Raw genomic sequence first — 20950 nt, 5'->3', positions numbered from 1 at the left:
CTATCAAATTATCTTTAAAAGGATATGACATATTGCTGAAGCGGGCATGGGTTATTTTTCCCAAGGTCACAACAGTAGTGATTATGCTGTACAATGGCTGAATAAGCTGTCTTCGTATGGACTAAAGGTTATTAATAAGTCATCTTCAGTGAGGAGTATGAATATGTGATGTTTGTCATATATTAACTTCAAAACACTAGAAAAAAATGTCAAGAGCTACCCACATCAAATCCAATATGAAAATTCTGAGAAAGCTTAGGATATACAGTATGTTACATAGGCTAAATAAGATACAAATAAAAAAACTCCTGTGCCTCTATTGATATTCCAACTACTGTATTACTTCGCTTCAACTATTGACTCCGGTGTGTGATAAACGCATAAACCAGCACTTCTTAACTGGTGTGCCTTCAGACATTTATTTGTATTTTGAAAAATCCATCAGAAAATGCTAAATTAATAAATTAATAAATGAAGTATTTTTTATAATACTAGTTTTGGCGCACGTTCGGTATACATTGAACAAACCCCACGCTCTCACGCTGTACACGTAGGAATGCGAGCTGTTTTTCTGAGGTCGTAAAATACTTAATATACACAAGCAGACAACAGCGTGCTGAGCAGACTGCTCCTGAGCAGAAGATCCGTGTCTTATTGTAGTTAGTCCCTGCCAGGATATGGCCACTGTGCACTTCGAGGCAATATTAGATCAAACACTGAAATGCGTTTTGTTTATAATATTGATAACGACGTGCAGTATACAGTATACGCGGAATTGGAAACGCCAAGAAACACTGGCATAGATTCGATTTCACTCGAATAGACACAATTTTAAAATGCTGGCCTCAGTAGAAGAGTTTTCATACGCGCAGCAAAACTTATCAGACTGAAATAGTCCGTCCATATCCTTTCAGAATCAGTGTGCCACCTGCGCGCAGAGCAGTTCTTATCCTACACAACCAATCTGCTTCTCAGCAAACTCTTGCAAAGCAATGAACTGAGTCAGCAGCCATGCAGTCATGTGGTCCGCGTAGGAAATTCTAAAAAGTCTTGTGCAATACGTACAGATACACCCAGCACAGAGCTAGAATTGTTGCCAGACCTGGCACATTGAAAACTCCCAAACCTCCCCTAGTTCCGTGACTAGTTCCTTGAAAAATCTGATCAGGCGTTAAATTTGTTCAGATTGTGGTGTGCTACGCTAGAGCGCGGTAAAAGTTCATTAAAATGTCGTGCAGCACTCAGAAATCATGGCAAAAACATGGAGAAGTAATTCTGAGGGATGTTGGCCAGCGGTGGAATGGATGAATTGTTTGACTAAGGGTCAGAAGAATTCAAGATCATCCCCTGGCTGACACCTTTTCCCAGCAGTGTGGTGTGGTAGGTTCAGTTCTGGACTCACTGGTAGGTTGTGTGGGTTCAAATCCCACCGAGACAGTGCTGTTGTCCCAGTAAGTGAGCTACTGTACTTCACCTGAATTGTTTGGGGGAAACAGCTGTATAAACGGGTAAAGCTGCTTTGGATAACAATGTCAGCGAAATAAATCAGGAAGCATGATATAAGCCCAAAACCTCTCCCTCTTCAGAAATGCCTCCTACACCCTGTTGAAGGTGTTTCTGTTCGCAAGATCCTAATAGGCTTATTTTAAGGTCGGTGTACAGTACCTCACAGCCCATTGTTCGTGCTGCCTCAGTCTTCATTGTTTTACTGGTCTAAGACTATGGCCAACAATTGGAAAGTAACCCGAGCTGTTTGCTTTCGATCAATTGTCTGAGAGCATTCACACGCATTCAAAGACACAACATCACTTTTTAGGTTTGAGGCTGCCTCGATGAAAAAAAACCAGTCTGACTCCTGTTCGATTTCAGGATTTGCGCAGGTCCTTTTAAGTTATTTTACCATGTTTCCAAATGAAGTGAGCGATGGAAAAACGTCAGTTATCACTGGTGAAAAAGAGAAGAGAGAATTCCAGAGGCGGGCAAAGTCATTTTGTCCTCAGTGGTGACCGTACAACGGCAGCATTATTGAAACCGTACTGCAGAGTAAAGTCATCGCTCAGAGCTGCCTCACAAAATCCTGCCGGTAGCCTGTGAAAGCATATACAGACGCAACTGTACTTTAAAAACGACAACTCTGAACTTGAACCTTATATGGCATAGTTCACAACTATTAATACTCTGGGATATGGGATGAAAGTTTTGGATCAATTAGCTACTAAACAAGAGAGCAGGAGGGTCTGAATGACCTTGTCTCATTGTAACACTAGTGCTTATGTTCTTAGGATTAGATACAAGCTGTTTCACCTTAACTGTGCACAAGGACGGCTGGAGCTTTCTCCTTCTCCCTCTTGGAATTTTACTGACACTTTAAAATGAAGTGCCATACATTTCCACCATTGAGGTTTTTGGAGAAATTGGATTTTGTGGGTCGTGATTAGATTTGGACAATTTTGGGAGGGTAGTGCAATAAGCATTTCATTGCCCTTGAGCTTATGACAATAAACTGAACTGAATATCATAAACGTCAGAAATTCTAGGGCTGTCCGAGGTGAAATAGGCTATAATTCTATTCAGAAAATGGTACTCTGAGAAGAGGAAGTGCCCTGTCATGTTTTATTACTTCTGCTACAGTTTCACTGATTTCATGCCTATATAGACATAGCATTCATGAACATCCAGGTACTCCCTCTAATGTATATATAAGACACATTGTGTTGGTAATTACATGTGTGCTTTTGTGTAATTACAATGTAATTATGCATAATTACATTTTTATTAACTGTGTCATTTCTTGTACCTGTTCTTGCCGCTACACAAATCATGGTTATTACAAAGTAAAGTTTGTGGTTAAATATACATATAACAGAATTTAACTTGAACAACATTTTAACAATGCATTTCTTTATATTTAAGAGTAAGTACATTTAGCATGTGTGTAGTGAATAATTAATTATACATTACCGATGTGAATGTAAACATAATGTTACTGAGTTGAATTTTAACATATGGGAAATTAAATTCAAATTAATAACGAAGCATGCTCTGTCAATTCATATTCAGTCCTATCATTTTTTTTTGCAAGTGTTTGCATTAAAATAATTTTGATTTTCAACAGATAGTCACTTACAATACAGCAATGGCAGCAACCTGAATAACATTGTAGTGCACAAGCATGTGACTTAAATGCAAAATATGTGTTCACCCATACACTTTTTGTTTTCCTATTGTGCTGTTTAATGAAATACCAATTTAAAAAAATGCCCGTCCAGGTGAGTGAGTTTCTCGTGTGTCTTGTGTCTGTTTGCAGCAGGTCATGTGATAATGACACGATGTCGTGCGATTAGCTCTGTTGTTGATCTGCGAGTGTGTGACTGATTTTTTTTAAAGCCGTTTCCTTATAATGTTTATCTCTAAATACCTGAAATTCAATACCTCTGCCTTTGGGCCTTTTATATGAAATACCAAAAAAAAGTGAAGAGACAAACTATATTGTTTATTCATATTAGTCCTGCAATGTCTAACACCCCCTTCTCTACACTCACCAGGAGTTGACCTTTGAATAATGTGCACCTTGCACTAAAGAAACCTGAGGCACCATTTAGTTGTTCATTAACGACAGATAACACCATCTGACTCTTACAAATCACAGCCCTTAACTGAGCAGATCAGGCAACACCAGCCACAAACAGGCATGTGAGAAAAGTAAAAAAAAACAACTGCATTTCTGTCATATCTGCAGAAAAGACTGGAAAAGTGACACATTTATTCCTGACCTCTGAAACTCAGAATGTGCCAAGAACTTTGCTCAGCTTAATTAAGAGGTGTGTGTGTGTGTGTCAGGGGTTGTGGGGAGGGAGGAGAGAGTTGAGAAATCCTCATTTCTTGCTTTTTCTGCTGGTTGAGGAAAAGAAATGCTTTTTCGACCTTTGCTTCATGTTAATCAGTTTTAAAGAAGGGAAAAAAAGGTGTAACTGGAACATGTAGAGGTGGTGGTGGTGTTCGTTTCCTTTTACAGGAACTTTTACAGGAGTTAATTTTTCATTATCTTATTAAGTTATCTGGCTAATACTTTTAACCAAAGTAACTTATTTATACAGCTAAGTATTTTACTGGAACAATTCAGGTAAAAACCTTGCTCAATGATACAACAAGAACATCTTAACAGGAATTTGAACCCACAATATGCCAGTTATGAGGCCAGAATTTTAACTGCCTCTCTGGTGTATTTACCTTTATGTTACAGTGCAGTATCTGCAATTAACATGACTACACTGGAAAAATACGCTAAGTGTTATTCATCGACTGGACTTTACAATAGCCTTTTCCATAGCAACAAGACTGAGATACAGCTTATATGTTTTTTTTAAATAACTTTAGGGTTCATACTGATTGTGGTGACATGTAAATTGAAACAGAGTTTAACCAAACTTAACTGGAAAAACAGGTGTATAGTTCATTGCGATATATTTTAAGTTAAACAGGCTTTTTCTCCGCCTTATCAAGTATGTATTAGTGGGAGTACAGAAAGTATTCTTGTTCCAATGCCACGAGTAAACAGGCAGAACAAAGGATTATATCCACAATGACCTCTCTCACAGTAAAGTTCTCCCGTGTGACTTTAACCAGGCAATTAATCTGCAATCTCTCTTTCTCTGTTCAGCACTGTCAGACCTGGAATATCAGTCTTTTTTTAAGGAGAAGAAGATGGCAGGAACCATAGACATTTTAAAAATCTGAATGCCTCCAAAAGGTTTTGTGAATTTCTTGAATAAAACCACATGTCCCAGGAGACACTTTGGAAATACTTTTATACTGGATCATTTTTGGCCTGTCAAAAGTTTTGACCCTGAGTTAAGAGCACCTTCTGTCACTGAGAATTTCCTGGCAGTACAAGCAGATTTTATTTTTCATTTTCACGACACCAAGACAAACCAAACAGAACTCCTTGACTAACACTTTCAGAAGCACTGCACTGATGACTTATTGCCTTGTTAGGCCTTAAACCGGCATAAAGTCATGCCTCCATCCAAAAGAATAAGCAAGCAAAAAGAAAGCTAATCAAAGTTAATTGTATTGAATATATCCCTAAGAGCAAGATGACAAGGGACTTTCAGTGAAACCGTTTCACTGGTGTTACTCCACCTTAGACCAACAACACTTTATTCAACCCCTTATCTAATCTGACGAAGGAAACCATTTGATGTTGACACCTGAAGAAGGCTCCACGGCCGAAACGTTGTGTTCTCTTTCTTCTTTTTTTCAGCATGGAATAAACCTATTACTTGTTCCTTTGCAGCCTACGCATGCTGACGCAGCTACCCACCTGAACTACTAGTTTAAAAATATGCACATCAGCTTCCAAAATGAGAGGTCCAGATTTTAATCCTCCCAAATTGATTGACTAGGTTCTGAATAAATTGCTTTTTCTTTTTTTTTTAAGTGAGATACTACACCTCTCATTAAAATTCAAAACGGCAGTCAGAAGGCAAGCTAATTCTGTGTGTGCACTGTGTTTGACCTGTCTGAAACAGCCCCGCTGTTACACTGTGGAGCTGAAAAAAAACCTAGAAGATTTACAAAAGAGAATTACGGGGAAGCATTGGTTAAAAGGTATTAATGTATGTATCTTATTTTCGTGTCATTTTATGATGTTTTTATAAAGTAAAAAAGAGTAGAAGGTCTTGTTAACATGCTTCAGTTAAAAACCTGCTAAATAGATGATATTATATTAAAGTATCTTAACTATGATCACCAGTTGTCCATCAGTTTAGCAAACAAAGCTGACTAAACACAAATTATGAGCATTCGTTTATACGCGACTTAATTTCTTTCAATTAATATTCCAGTTTTTCACATGGATGTCAACATCTCCAGCACTGCAATTCTACAATTTCTTGACATCAAATTTAAAGACTGTAGGGTTCATGCCTGGTAAAACTCAAAGTGAAAGGCTGCTCTTAATCCAGGAGTTGCAGCTCTCGTTTACACTATACGCTGTGGCAGCATCATGATAAATTCAGAACTCGCAGAAAAAAACGGAATATCGGTACGCTCCGTGATGTCATTCTCCCAGCCGAAACTCACAGCTGTCACAGCTAGCAGTAAAAATGGAAAACATATTCTGTTGCGAGGAGCGAGTTCAATGCTGACAGCTGCTGCATGGTAAAGTAGCCTCCACTTTGTTAGCTGTTGGCTGTATCTGAGTGTTGAGCACCGAATAAGTTCTTTGAAGTTATGCTGACCAGTAACACAAAGCGAAAGCACTTGTCCCTTCACATGCTGCAAGATGCTGTAAGAATCTCCACTGTACCTTTATCAAGTTTCGTGGTCCTCATGTGCGCTGGGGAGACCAGGGAAGACTGCTCTTTCGCAGAACCAACTTTAGAACTATTTATCCCCACGGTCATGGGAGCAGAAAAGCTCTGCAACACCTGGTCTGTTCGTCCTTATTGTAGCAGGCTGGTCAGTGGAGCTGATTGAGAAGTCATTTGCTGGGAGAGTTGGGTGAGAGGCAGGGGGGTGGGTGGAGCAGAGAAGGTAGAGGGGGAGGTTGTGCTGTACTACCTGCTGCATAAACCTATGACTGCGTGGATCACTCTGGCTAACCCAGGTGGAACTAATGGATTTTCAGAAGTCCTAACCAAGAAGTAGAGGAGGGCCGGCTCAGGAGTCCAGACCTGGAAAAACAATGTTATTCATTCCTTCCCCTTTTTCTTTCAACTTTTCAGTTAATTCATATACAAATACTCCCAGAGGACTCAGAGGCTCTGGAACTGGGTGTGCATACAGTATGTGTGTGCGCCTGTTTGTGTTGTAACAGAACAGATAAGGAGACTCACGGTAATGTAAGGGGGAGTGGTGGAGACCTGTCACTCAAACGTGCTGGTGTTTTTTTTCCCCTCTCCTGTTCGTTATCTTTAAGCTGGGCCTGCGAGGCTAGTAACGAAGGGCCGAGCGGTTTTCCGTTAAGACACGTTTGTGCCGGGACACAGTGTTGTGTTCGCCTCAGTGAAGGACTGGAGGCAGGCACAGAATGTGTGGTTCGGACCGTTAAAATGTTGTGTACATAACAACGGGCAAGGAGCTCCCTGCAGCACTGAGGCTAAGCAAATAACACACCTTGTCAAGCAGCTAAGAGCAGGAACAAAACACAAAACGTACGACACGGCATGGGGGATACAGTCACATCAAGCATCAGCATCAGCAGGAAAAAGGAAAAGCCCAAAGCGAGAGCAGAAGAAAAACCTCCAAAACATGGTACAAGATAGGCTAAAGTAATACAAGCTCCATTACTGACTTAGCAAAGGTCTTCATTACCAATAAATGGAGGCCTTTTCAAGTTCTTTGTTAGTATCCTATCTTTTTTTTAGACCACACTGACTCTGTCACAGATATCTAAAATTGAAAGTATTATCAGGGTCCCTGAAACCGTCTTCTTTAAAGCATCTGTATGAGTGAAGAGATAACAGCAGCAGGAAACTGGAAAGCAATGGCTCTTGAGCAGAGCTCATAAATATTGTGCAGGAATAAGTCCATCGGCCTGGCAAAAGTTCTGTAGGGTCTCAAACAGCAGGAAACCACCCCTTTCTCCCCCGTTTCACACACCCAAATATAATGCATAAGAGTTCATTTACAAATCAGGACATGTGCTTACAAGATGGGACAGAATATCTTGACTTAAACTGTTTGAACGATTTTCAATTTTTCAGTTGATGATGGTGTAGATCTGCCCTTAAATATGTCCACTCTAGAATATCAGATCTAGTCTTAAAAGAGACAAACTGTGGGGATTTTACAAGTTCTGGGCTAACAAAAGGCAGTAACATCTTAGGTCATTTGGTTTCCTGCAAATATTTGCAATCTGTATTAAGTCTGTTAAAATAGCCAGGTCGCATTATTCAAAACTAAAAAATTAAGAGTCATGTGATTTAAGGAGTATGGCCAGTCTAGAGTTCCATGACTTGTCTCGTTGAATGTACTTAACACAGGCTATAAGCAACAGCACCTGACATGGTCTCTAGTGTTTCTTTCTATATTGTACTTAAATATCCAGCAACTGTCCTACACAGTGAAACACAAATCTTAACAACACAAACCAAAAAGAATAGGTGGACGTATATATGGAAAATAAACCTCAACAGGAATAGCATTGATAGCATAATTGATAGATCCATAGTCTCATTCAAATTTCAGTTATAATGAAATTTTATTTCTCCGTGCACTCAGTGTGATAAAGGAAGCACTTTTCGTACAGTAGAACAAATGATTTCACGCAGATTTCCTACAGTATGTGCTTGTCTTCAGCCCTGGCCCAAAGTGATGGGCCTTATTGCATTGAAACCTATTGCAAGGGGTTCTGCATGACCAAACACTGTATTTATTTTCTCTGCAGAGCAATTACCTACCCTGGTGATCAGACTGCTAAAAGAGTCAGCTTCCATTAACTTAATGAGTCTACAGTCCTCTTTCTTTGCTCAGTCTGTTGTAGAGTGTTCTTCAAGCTTCAAGTTCCAAGGAACCTGTTCCCTGGTTTTCTCTCCAATTGCTAAAAAGACACTGAATCTCACCATATTCCCACCCTTTCGTACATTAGAGTGCCTCACACATCCTCCTAGATACAGAAAGCACAATGATAATGATTACCTTACAAGCAAAGAATAGCACTTATAACACCCAATGGTATTTAAGAACTCTTTATATAATGTGGCTAAAATTCAGAAACCTGGACTCCTTCCCTATAAAATGCAACGTGGTCTGCTGGGTGAAAGTCTACTGAGTAATCTATTTATGAATTTGAAAAGGGAGAACGTGTATGTCCAAGAATGATTAACAGCGTGAATATATCACAGAAAGTCTTTCTCCTTTCACAGCCCAACTAACTTCTCTTTTCTGTGTGCTCTTTGTTATCAGGTACTTTATCAAGGGAAAGTTTCTGCGTGTTGACAAAAATGCATAAGGAAATAAAGAAGCAGAATGTACAGTAACTTGGCCATTATCACTTTGCACAAAAAGTGATAATGGCCACTTTGGGGGCTTTAATTCCACCTGCAATACTGTAAACCAGGCTTTGACAAACCTTGATGAATCGCCTAGATTGTGATGCGATGTCTGACAAATCAATGTTTGCATAAATGGCCCACTTTTGCTAAAACACCTACTTCAGGTAACTATTATTTCTGTGAATTTCCTCTGCACCTTGCCTTATTTGTCCATCAGAACAGTGGGAGGGTTTGTAGAGCTTTCATCTGGATAGACTTTGTTAAAACATTCAGAGTTTAGCCTACTCAATGGCTCAGATCAAATCAATTCACCTGAGGGAAAAGGCTGAGAATACTGGCCGGCTGCATCTTTCCATATGCCTGCCGAAAAACCAAAGAGGATCTATAAACCACCGGTTAGCCACGTGAGAACCTGACCTGCCTGCCTTAACCCTGAGTTAAATTCACCTTTGGAGAGACTTGAATTCATAGTTTAGCCTCATGTGCTTTACTGGGCACATGCTCAATATGAGTGATAACGATCATTAGAGGTGGTGTACAGTAAATGTGATAAGATTCCTGTGAACAGGAAAGAGATGTTCCAACACAAATGTGAAGGGAAGCATGCTCCTGTCATTAACCTGAAGTTAATGAAAACTGTGATCTGACAAAAGACAAAAGACTGTGCATTTTTATAAAACTGAGAAAGTCATGGGCAACAACAGGATCGTTGCTTTGTGTCAAATTAAAATTCAATTTTCTTTATTCACCTAACATGTTGACTTTGATGGGTTATTTAATAACATATTTGATGCCTTGAAGTAAATGCGTGACATACACCTGGTCACGGATATACAACGATCATATCACAAACTTTTGGAAATTCCTAAGAGGAAAAAAGACTGTGAATCAAGCATGCTACACTGCATGGGCTACATAAAATTAAACAAAATAAAACTGCAAATTAGGCTACAAGAGTGACCTCCTTCAAATTGGGGTCACTATACTGTCTTTTTCTTGCACATTAAGGGGAGTTGTGACTAGCTAGGACACCCATTTTACCAGCAGTACAGTCACATGAGGAATTCATTCCCATATCTGACTGGCCCCAGTTGCTTTAGTATTTTAACTAAGATGCTGTCTCATGTGATGCTCTCTTCCAGCACAAACCAGACCTCCTCCTTGTTTCATTTCTGCTTAGAACTAGTCACACACAACTAGTTTAACCACACCACACCTATTTAACCATCAATATGTGGTGTACAAGCCAAGTGACGAGACTTCCTGTAGCTTTTGGCAAAGGATTATTACTCCTTACTCCTGTATTGAACCTTAACGTATTTAATGTTATAATTATTGCCGTTTGTTGTTTTTAGGTCCTACAACACAAAGGAAAAGAGATAATGAGAACTGAATCCAAAGTTTAAGGTGCCTGGAGCACTCACCCTGTTCTTACCGGCAGTGTCTGAGCACCCTCAGTGAAGTACTGGGCTGTGAGCTGTGAGCAGAAGCAGCAAATGAAATTTGAAAAGACTTAGACAAAATTCAAGACAGGGCAACAGTCCAACGGCCTCCCCTTGTCTGAAACTGACCTTATGGTGATAAGTACAGTACTTATGCTGAGGAATGATTATGATCAGCAGTTCAGACCATGAACCAACGCTGGTGACCAGACTGACATCTCAGCTACAGGAACTGAATATTAAAATATCGGTTTCTTATAATGTTGTTTTTTCTTTCAATTCCTGACTAGACTAAAACACACCCCACATTATGAAATCGTTATGAAATTGTGGTCATGCCAAACTGCTTAACCCACAACATGCCCATACATTTTGTTGGCACACTCAGTAGAACTCAAGAGTTCCTGGACAATCCTAGAGCGAGTCAGACTGCTTAGGGGTTTCAACTGTGAGTTTGCTAAAGGTAGTTAGCACCCTGTATCTGAAAAATTACAATTGATTATTTGCTTAAATACCACACTTATTTGTCAGGGATGTTAATGTCAATGACTTGTTCAATAACCATTCACCATAGCAAATAGCAAGTATAGATATTTACAGATTTGTATGCATGCATTTTACCTGGCCATTAGCTAACCAATTTACTAGTACTGTACATCTTTCTTATCACAGCTTTCTCATTGTGTCCAACACAACTCCTGCAGTGTCTTTACAAAGTTGAGTACGTGATTTTTCTCTCCCGTCACCATCAGCTGGTGAAGTGAAAATCACACAAGAGGTATAGACGAGATAATACCGAAGATGTTTAAGGCTTTGATGCCAAACCAGTGTAAAATACCTAGCCGAAAACCATAAACATCATCCCATCATGCCAGAGACGACCAAAATAGAACAGCAAAAGGAATAAAAAGCATGCCATAGACAGGCAGGAGGAGCTTTTTCACCCATTCACGGAATAAACCAGTATTGTTGACATGATTAAAGCAACCAGCCCATAGTTGCACAGGAAATCAATCAATAAAGGAATCAATAACCTGGGATCAATACATATAACTAGTGCTCTGTTCGACCTGGAACAAACACGTAGCAAAGCTGGATCTGCCGCTGGCTGGAAGGGGCCATCAGGGGAAGATCCTGTTGTCCTGGGCCGGCAGGCCACAGGCGTTGTTACTTCCTTTCAGCGCACGCCGAACAACGCAGACGCACATTTTCTTCCTGTCCTTCACGGGCCTGCCATTAATGGTGTTATAGCCAAACCGATTTATTGAGATTTGACTTCTTTTCCAAGCTACGGGGTGCACACTGTAGCTCCAGCCAGGGAGAATCCAGCACTGGAGGACATGTTTGAAAACTGAATGGAGAGGGAGGCAGAGCAGAACCTGGGGCAAGGCTCATTAATCCCAAAAACTCACAGGGATTCTCGAACAGCAGTGTAGATCACAGCCCAGAAGGGCTTACGGACTCTATTGGCATAATTTTCCCAATTGCCCTAAGGAATTAAATTCGAGAAACAAATCAAAGCTGGGGTAAAACCAGAGTTAGATGGTGCAATGCACAGGAATGGAAACACAGCACAAATATCATCTACAATCTAATGTATCTTAACAACCAACCATATGAGTTGGGTGCAGCTCAGAAAACCACTCTCCTACTCAGCAAATCACTCCCTTGAGATCCCCTTCCTTGCTAATAGGGGGGGTCAAAGATCAGCTCAGCCTCACTGACCCATGAGGAGTAAAGGTCTGATACGAAGCAGCACATTTACCTGATGTATCGCATGTTGGCGGGTGGAGGAGGGGATGCCGTAAAAGATTCAAGTCAATATTTAAGCTGGAGGAATGAGCCGGCTTTGCCATTAAACAATAACCGACTTCTTCCTGCTGTAAACCTTAGCACTCTGCTGAGTGAATTGAAGGTTTTAATCTCATATTGTTTTTTACTGCCACAGCTATCAGTTTCTTTGGGGTTTCTATATGTAAAAATGCTTGGGGTGACTTTCGAAAATAGCATAAACCCTTGTCATCATTCCCCATACCTATGGAGGAGGTTTTCTATTTAACGGGGGGTTGTCTCCTGTTAGATTTAACCTTATTCTCTGCACATAGATGGTGTTTGAATTCCCTAATAATTTCCTTCAGCATTCATTAAAGATCTAGTCATAGTTTACACCTAAACGACAACATCTGATGGAAAGCCAAGATGTACATTTTCTTTTCCAGTGAAAGATAAATACCAAATGGTAAATGACTTTTTTCCGCAGATAATTGCTCTTAAATATCTGCACGAAAGCCCAAATTCAAAACGAAAACAGATAAATTCCTTACCCTGTCTGCTGCGTACAGTAAATGGCCAAGTTTAAACTGTCAGTTATCTCAAACGCAGGAAAAACTTGTGATTCACATATTATATAAAGATGAGAGTGTCTTTACAGTTCTTCACCCAAAAAAAACATTCCATAGGAAATCCTTTATGCTACAACTACTCCACTCATTTCCTGTCAGTAACAGTGTTCTAGCCATCTTATTTGGTGTCTTAAAAGACAAATAGCACACATTTGGCAGTGCACCTGTGGAGAAACTCTTGTATCTGTGGAATGTCAGTGTCATTTACTGCATTAGAAGACTTATTCTTCTGTTGAGAAATCTGTAAAGTCAGGATTATGAAATCCGGTGTCTAAATCTGCCAACAGGCAAATTTGTTTGTGACCCCTGGAATGATTGAACACTTTCTGGAGGAATTAATTGTTATTAATTGTAAAGCATTGGGAAAGAATGCGAGAAGCATTTTCTAGACTCTATATGCTGCTGCCTCAGCTCAAAGACGAGCCAAATACTTCCCTAACAACCGGTTTCATTTCTCAGCTCCACTGGTTTCATTTCTGTCAGGGGATGGCTGCGGCCTGCCTCAAGCACTGCTGAAGTTTGGATGGAAGAGTCACTTTTTGACCAGTGTTTCTTCATTGTACTGCACTTCCCTGTAGCAAGTATCATCTGCACCTCTCCTGTCGATGAGCCCCCCCCACAGCATGAAATCATCTGGCCTCAATGCAGAACATGAGCTTATATTATAACGTGCCATCAACGTTTTCTGTTGTGATACTTGTGTTAATTCAATGAACAGGTTTTGCTAGAACCACTAGCCAAGCAGGTTTGTGTTTTGAGAAGTTCATGAAACAGTGACCCCCCCCCCACCCCATCATGGTGGTTCCCCACAGCCTGTCAAAGCTTCTCTGTGTTCCTTTAAACAACTGTTCCACTCGTAAACAAACGACAGAGATGGACTGCGCAGCTTTGTCACCACAGCAACGTCTCTTTAGTGTGTAAACCAGGTCTTTCCACACTGCCTGGATCTGATGAACTCAAGCACCGAAAGGGTATGTACACAGCACCATAGGGAGATAACAGTAACTGCCATTTCATGGAGCTGTCCATCAGCTAGGAAGCAGTTGCATACTCCCGGGCAGAAATGCGCAGAAGGATCTGTTCGGAATGTTTTCTGAAATGTATTTCCCTGATGATTTCACACTTCCGTGTTTGCATTATTACATTTACACCATACACATTTTTCTCACCCACAATTTCCCAGTTCGTAACATTCTTTGCCAACCCACATGCTTGGTGCAACAAGATTGGAACTCTACCCTGACTAACTTGATTGATTTACAGTATTATGTAAGTCATGCAATAATAATAATAATACAACTCATATATTTCTGGACACTCCGCTGAAAGCACTTTACAGGTAATGGGGACTCCCTTCCACACCACCAATTGGGAGCCCCACCTGGATGATGTAATGGCAGCCATAGTGCGCCAGTACGCTCACCACACACCAGCTATCAGTGGGGAGGAGAACAGAGTGGTGAAGCCAATTCATAGATGGGAGTTATTAGGCAGCCATGATTGGGAAATGCCAATGTGAAATTGGCCAGGATGCTGGGGTAATGCCCCTACTCTTTTCGAGAAACACTCTGGGATTTTTAACGACCACAGAGAGTCAGGACCTCAGTTTCTCATCCGAAGGACGGTGCCTTTTTACAGTATAGCTTCCCTGTTACTATACTGGGGCGTTATAGACCACAGGGTGAGCACCCCCTACTGGCCCCTCCAATACATCTTCCAGAAGCAACTTTAGTTTTTCTCAGGAGGTCTCTCATCCAAGTACTGACCAGGCTCACACCTGCTGAGCTCCAGTGGGCTGCCAGTTGGGACTTGCAGAGCGATATGACTGCTGGCTATGTAGTTTCCAAGGACCATATTTAAATGGAAGATGTTTAAATGGTAAAGGTTGATTCAAAGTGTAGTAACCCTAAAAAGAAGTGCAATTTGCCCTCTCAAATCAAGCAATTAGGTCAGTTTAGTGAGTGAATGCTTTGCTGCTTTAACAGACAGAAAAGTCTGCAGTCCCCAAGGACCTGATCTTGATAGCCTTAGTTCAGATGCCTAAAACTGGCACTGAAATGAATTATTGACTTTCCTCATACCAAAAAGACTCCAGAGAAGCCTATTGTAAATTAACACTGCTCACACAGGTACTAACAGTTCTCATTCTGTTCCTGTATTTTATTAGGTAAGCCTACCAACAACAAACTCTCATCCCACCTAGGATTTTAATCCCCAACCCTCCCATAGTCCAGAATCCAGAGCCCCGGAAATTACTTCAAGCTGCTGCCTAAATGGTTAAAGTGTTGGAGGTATGAGATTTGAAAAAAATAAATAAATACAGATACTGTATGCAGAAGCCCCTTGAGGGCACTGGGCTGTGTAAATAAAGGAAAGGAAATTAAAATGTCTCAAAACACAATTAACAAACCATAAAACGAATTCAGGGGACACCAGGATAGTCAACAATTGGGCTAGCATTAACTCCATTAACACACAGCAGGGGGGTGGCTGACTGATGACCTGTGACTCCAGGTTTGCAACAGACAACAAGCCCCAACAAATAACAATAGACCCCAGTTGATTAACAAACTGAAGGACTTAAAAGAACCAAGTTACCTCAGCTTCTAAGGATTAAAAAATAAAAATAATATAGTCTTAATTGAATCTTCGAGAAACCCCTTGCTCATTCTGTGAAAAAAAACTGAAATTCAATCAAAAAAAGCCACAGGGCCATTTTTTTTACAATTTGCCGTTTTTGATAAAACCTTCTCCAGCTAACCTGCTGATCCAGCTGAGCAGCTGATCAAAACCCTATTGTGTTTGCTGTGAAACTGGCTGGCTGCTGGCATACAGACCAGCTCAAGATAAGGTCTGTGTACCAGGGTAATTAGATCTAGTCTTCACACCCCGTGATGCTGGATATGTGATAGTGAATACAATGAGAAGAATCCTTTAGTCACCACAACGATGAGCTGCTCAGCGGGCTCCATGTATCTTTTGGACTCTTACTGAGTGTCTCACAGTGGCTTTTGAGTGTAAGCCATGTAGATAATGCTGTTTAAGGCTCTTCTGCATTCTGCTGCCCATTATCAAAGCCTGAAAACATTTAATTTATCCTTTCATGGAAATGGAGAAGAAAAACAAATCTTTAAAAGACAGCAGATAATATCTTTCTTGTGGTAACAATAAAAAAACAAGTGTGCTCTGCCAGGAGGTTCACGAATGAGTATTTTCCTTTTTTTTTCATCATGGATGACTTTCGAAAACTAACCGTTGCCGATTCAAATATAATAGGATCACTGTGCCCCTCAAAGTTTTGGGGCAAAAGGTGTTTTGTCAAAAGAAAATATATCCATTAATAAACAGCAATTAAAATAACTTTAAAAACTTTTGATACTTGCATTGGTTTAACAGTGAGTGAAAGGGTAGTTGTGCAGTGTGCCATATTGGAATTTGTTTGGGGGGGGGGTACAATTCATGGGGTGTCTATTTTTATATCTATTCAAATTGCACATTGCTATTTTTCTTTTACAAAACCAGGAAGCAAATAAAAAATACCCTGTCCTGTAATGAGAGGTGCAGTTTGCATTGAAATTATTAAGGACTCAGGAAGAAGAACTCGAGAGGTCCCTATTAAGGTATGGCAGGATTGGGGGCTGTCAATCCCTTTAAAGAAGCAGCACTCAGGTGAATTATATCACAAGTGATTACGGGTACAGTCCCAACTCATTCCTAACAATTATAACAGACCCATCTCGCCCCTCGGAGCACCTTCTTCTTCCCTGCCAAATCCAGCCCGCGCCCCACTGCTGACAACTGGCCTTTTCAAGAGAGTGAAACTTCTCTTGTGCAGCTCTTCACTTTAAAAATCATCTCCTCTGTCGCCACTCCATCATCTTTCTCTTCTTTGTTATCTCTCGCTCCTGCACTCCGAACTCTTTCACCCTTCCCTCTGCCTCTGTATCCAGCTAGAGTGATTCACAGGAGAGGCCTTCACCATGAAAGTCACGAATGCTGTGTGAGACTGGAACGCTTTTTATAAACACTGGTTTTCCCCCAGAATTCTTACTCTGTTCTTCTATGTATAGAATTACATATCCAGATAAGTTAATGAAGGATTTGTAGTTTGTATTACTATGTAATTGTTAATCCCCCTTGAAAAATGATTGTTCTCCTTCCTCAATTCCTGGAGTGAAAATGCCCTTCAGATTAGGTACTCGGTTCTTCTAGTAAATATTTTACAAGGCTCACAGCAAACTCCCTGGCCCACCCCTAGTGCAAATACAGTTAAGAGTAAGAATCACAAGGACAACTCCACACAACCAGGAACTCCCCCACCACCAGAAAAAAACTATATACAGCAAGTACATTCAAAGAGGAATTACCTGTAAAAGTATTACTTTCTTCTTAACCAAAGATGGCTTAATTTATATGCACAAAACATTTTCTGTACTCAATATTCAATATTGTTCAAATGATGTAAAAACATTCAGCTAGTAAGAAAATAAGACATACTGTATATAAGCAAGAACAGTCACATTCACACCTACTGTAAATGCTAGAATCGTAAAGGTTATCTAGAATAGGAGGTAAACACAAGCACAACAAATTAATTAAAATAAAATAAAAGCTTTTATACACATCTGTAATGGTCTCCTATATCCATCTCCTGTAACGTTTTGTTATGCTAGAGCAATAACAAAAAAGGCAAGTGTTAACTATTTTCTGTAACTGCAAAGTGATGACGTTTGAACTTTGGCTTGAGAGCAAAGGAAGCTCAGAAACACACGCAACGGCTCCTCTGTAGGCCTGCCTTGTTGCGCAGTACATTTCCACACCGCTTTTGACACGATCGATGTGAAAAACAGAATTGTAAGGCAGGTTGAATTTAACGAGATTCCAGCTCTCCACTCTGGCATCCTCAGAGGTGCTCAAGTCAGGCATTTGCAAGTCAGTCCTGCCACTGACATGTAAGATAACAGTATATTTTGTACCATTCCATTGGTCATACACCTCCGGTAAGTGCCACGAGACAGACTTTCGAACCCCTGTCAGTAACCGGAACCTGTGCTTTCAAATCCTTTTGTTTTCAAATGGAGACACAAAACTCCCCCTCAAAATAAGACATGCCATTCTCTGACCCTTTTTTTTTGGGGGGGGAGGGGTGTGTGCTGGTAATTCCGTTGCGACGCAATGTGTTCGATTACATGGTTGGCACGCCAAGGTTATGTGAAGGACACAGACGCCGTCAGCAAGCCAACCGAGGTCTGTGGAACTCGCCTCGTGACAGGTCTGGACAGAGATCGCCAGCACACCCTGCTCTTGAACGCTTGACCTCTAGAGTTAAAACGGACCACTGAGGCCCGGGAAAGGACGAGCCCTCCTTGAAAAATACAGTCACCGAGGAAGCATAAATAGAGGAGCAAGGCTCCAGTGAATGCCGCTGTAAACCTCGATAAACTATCAATGTCACAGGAAACCAAGAGAAAACCAGTACCATACCTGTTCCCACAGGACTGACACACACAGGCTTTCTGGGCTTTGTGCTGCACACCTCTCTCAGCCTCTACAGCCAACCAACCTGTATCAGCTGCCCACAGGCTTCAAAGAGACAAGGTCCTACCTTGTTGACACAGTGTAAAAAGAGGTGTGGTTTCTTTCCTTGAGGCCGGTCCGCCCCCCACTCCCCTCCCCTCCCTGATATCAATGAAGGACCAAAGTTCTGAGATTTGAGGAGGAGGACATGTGTGTGTAAGGGGAGGGAGTGATGCTCATTCGCTCTTTAAGTTTCTGAAGGCATTTCTTGACCCAACGGGTGAAGTAAAACACAGCACTGTTCATTTTAGCGGTAGACCTCTGAACTCTCTGACCTGAAAGTGATAAAACGATTTGAGTGGTGTCGATATAATCACTTCAGTCCTTTCCATTGTTCTTGTGATTATGTCCAGAGACAGTCACCTTTAAGTAGAATATAAAGGCGGAAAGTGCCTGGAAGAAGAGCCACTTTGCTTTGAATATGTGTCTGGAAGCACTTCACACCCACAAACATGTGCATGAATGAAAAGCTACAAAGAAACAGCTGCTGATATAGGACACAATGTGCTGGATTCCCTTGTTTCTTCTTTTCTTGCAGTATCTTTGTTTCGAGGAAGACTGAAAATCAAAGAAGTTCTCATAAGTGTTCATTTTCACATTGCAACCGAATTCAAAGAATCACGTCGATATGGAAGAGTTGGTAGGTGTCATTTCCCTTACGATTCAATGTGAATAAAACCCCCCTTTCTAAAAGATTACTGGTTCAGCTTCCCCGGAAAAACAAAAAACAAAACAGTTTAGTTCCCTTGGAGTGCAAGAATGATAACTGAAATACTTCAATTGATTCTGGTTAATAATGACAAAAACCATTCTATGCCCAGAAGGCAATGATTATGTTTTGCTTAATTGGGATTTTGTAAATACACAGTGGCTTCTAATATCCTTTTAAAGGAATCTATGTCACATTAAAATAAATACTGAAACTGATGATGTCCTTCTTCAACATGCCAGCATGTTGAGTGTGTGTCCTGAGTGTGTGTCTTGCACACTCTTTATGTCATGAACACATATGTCCAGGAACACGTTAACAAATAGGGAGGGCCTGAGTTACTGGGATTATGAGCAACCCAATCCCATACAAAGTGCAAGGAAACAGTGTAGGAGTCAGTCAAGACCGGCCTGCTCTGATTTTCCACACATTGTTCCACATTATTTTCATTATTTCTTTTCTGTAATCATATACAGACTGTTGGGAAACTGCTCAAGGTTGTAGTTGGGATACTTTTTGTGATATTCAACACAAGTAACAGAAACAATGGCACTCTTGAAGAAGCATTCTCAGTGGAGGAAAACTGTTAGAACAATGGAGTAAGTAATGAGAAAGCACTGTTTGGGCTGAGAGAGCCTTCCAGAGGACTAAAACATTATGGGACAGTCCCATTACTGTGCACCATTTACCCCTCTCCTGGTACTGGAAACACACGGGCCACTCAGGGTTACTATTACCCTATGCAGGGCTAATAATAATAGGGTTAAAGAACTGAAACTCTGCACTGGGGCAAAACAGCTGGACACAGTGAATATTTTAACCTGTGAAGTCAATGACTTAATGACTTTCAATTAAGTCATTAGGGCCTCAGGTGGATCAAATTTCAGAAGACTCTGCGGCTCTTCAGGAGTGAATAACTACTTCAGATCATTCATTACAGCATAATGTGGAGCTGATGCTGGAAATGAATGAATAGATTATCTTGGGGAGATATCATTGTGGCTTGTGCAATCCCATCTCCAGTAGATAGCAGATACAGCACATGAAATGACAAGTTCATTCTCACAGTAGGCACTTACACTAATCTGGTGGGTCTGACACAGTTATGTTCTTTGAGTGTAAATAATGTTGCTTAATCAATTTTCTTACTTTATAACTACTAATTAAAAGTGTTTTTTTTTGTTGCATTGGTCTGCTCACATTTTCCAAGAATCCTTAGTGTCTGCCGTCAGGCAGTGGGCTAAGGCCAGCACTCAGTAGGCCGAATGGGTGAAAGATTAACAGGCTTGGTGTAAGCCTCTTCCTCCGTGGAGAACTAAGCATTTGCTGAGTTTCTGAAGGGAGCAGACTAACACCTAGGAAATACAGAACTGATATCATGGCAAAAATGTGATCAAGCATGGAGAGGTGTGGTAAAACATTATCCAGACTGTGGGACAACCAGGGACAGGCAAAGTAAATGCATTGTACAGGTATAAGCATGGTACTTCATGACTATAGAACATAACAGGGGTCCCCTGCATAGGAGTGAAGAGGGAGTCACTTTTTTAAGTGAATTTAAATTAAGATTAGTGACTTCCTACAACTGATCAAAACCATTTTTGATCATTCTTCCTCCTTGCTTTTTTTAATCAAAACGAGCGTGCCCAGCAGTAGATTCATGCTTAATGTGTAAGCGATGCAGGCTGAGTGATGACATCATTAATGAGTTTCTGCTCTCACCTAATGTCTCCTAGAGTAATAGACTTCATATCGGAAACTGACTGTACTTGCATGTAAATCAGAATCAACGGGGTTGTGCTCTGCGGTGTTTCTGGGGTG

General features: G+C 40.8%; 1 protein-coding gene across 8 annotated transcripts in view; it reads right to left on the bottom strand.

The window, feature by feature from the left end:
* The window catches only part of rbm47 (RNA binding motif protein 47), a 59624-nt gene that overhangs the window by 15818 nt on the left and 22856 nt on the right, over window positions 1-20950 (bottom strand). The window contains exon 1 of one of the 8 annotated variants that reach the window (XM_088910225.1): window positions 18328-18401. The exons of 6 other annotated variants lie outside the window; for them this stretch is intronic. The gene's annotated coding sequence lies outside the window, so the exon portion shown is untranslated. Of the gene's footprint in view, window positions 1-6310; window positions 6428-18327; window positions 18402-20950 lie in introns of those variants that run through there. One more of the 8 variants, XM_088910306.1, reaches the window with a different exon arrangement.

The sequence above is a fragment of the Atractosteus spatula genome, chromosome 1 (genome assembly GCF_055471065.1).
Source record: "Atractosteus spatula isolate fAtrSpa1 chromosome 1, fAtrSpa1.hap1, whole genome shotgun sequence".
NCBI classification, from domain to species: Eukaryota; Metazoa; Chordata; class Actinopteri; order Semionotiformes; family Lepisosteidae; genus Atractosteus; species Atractosteus spatula.
This window is presented reverse-complemented; position numbering and strand designations above follow the sequence as displayed.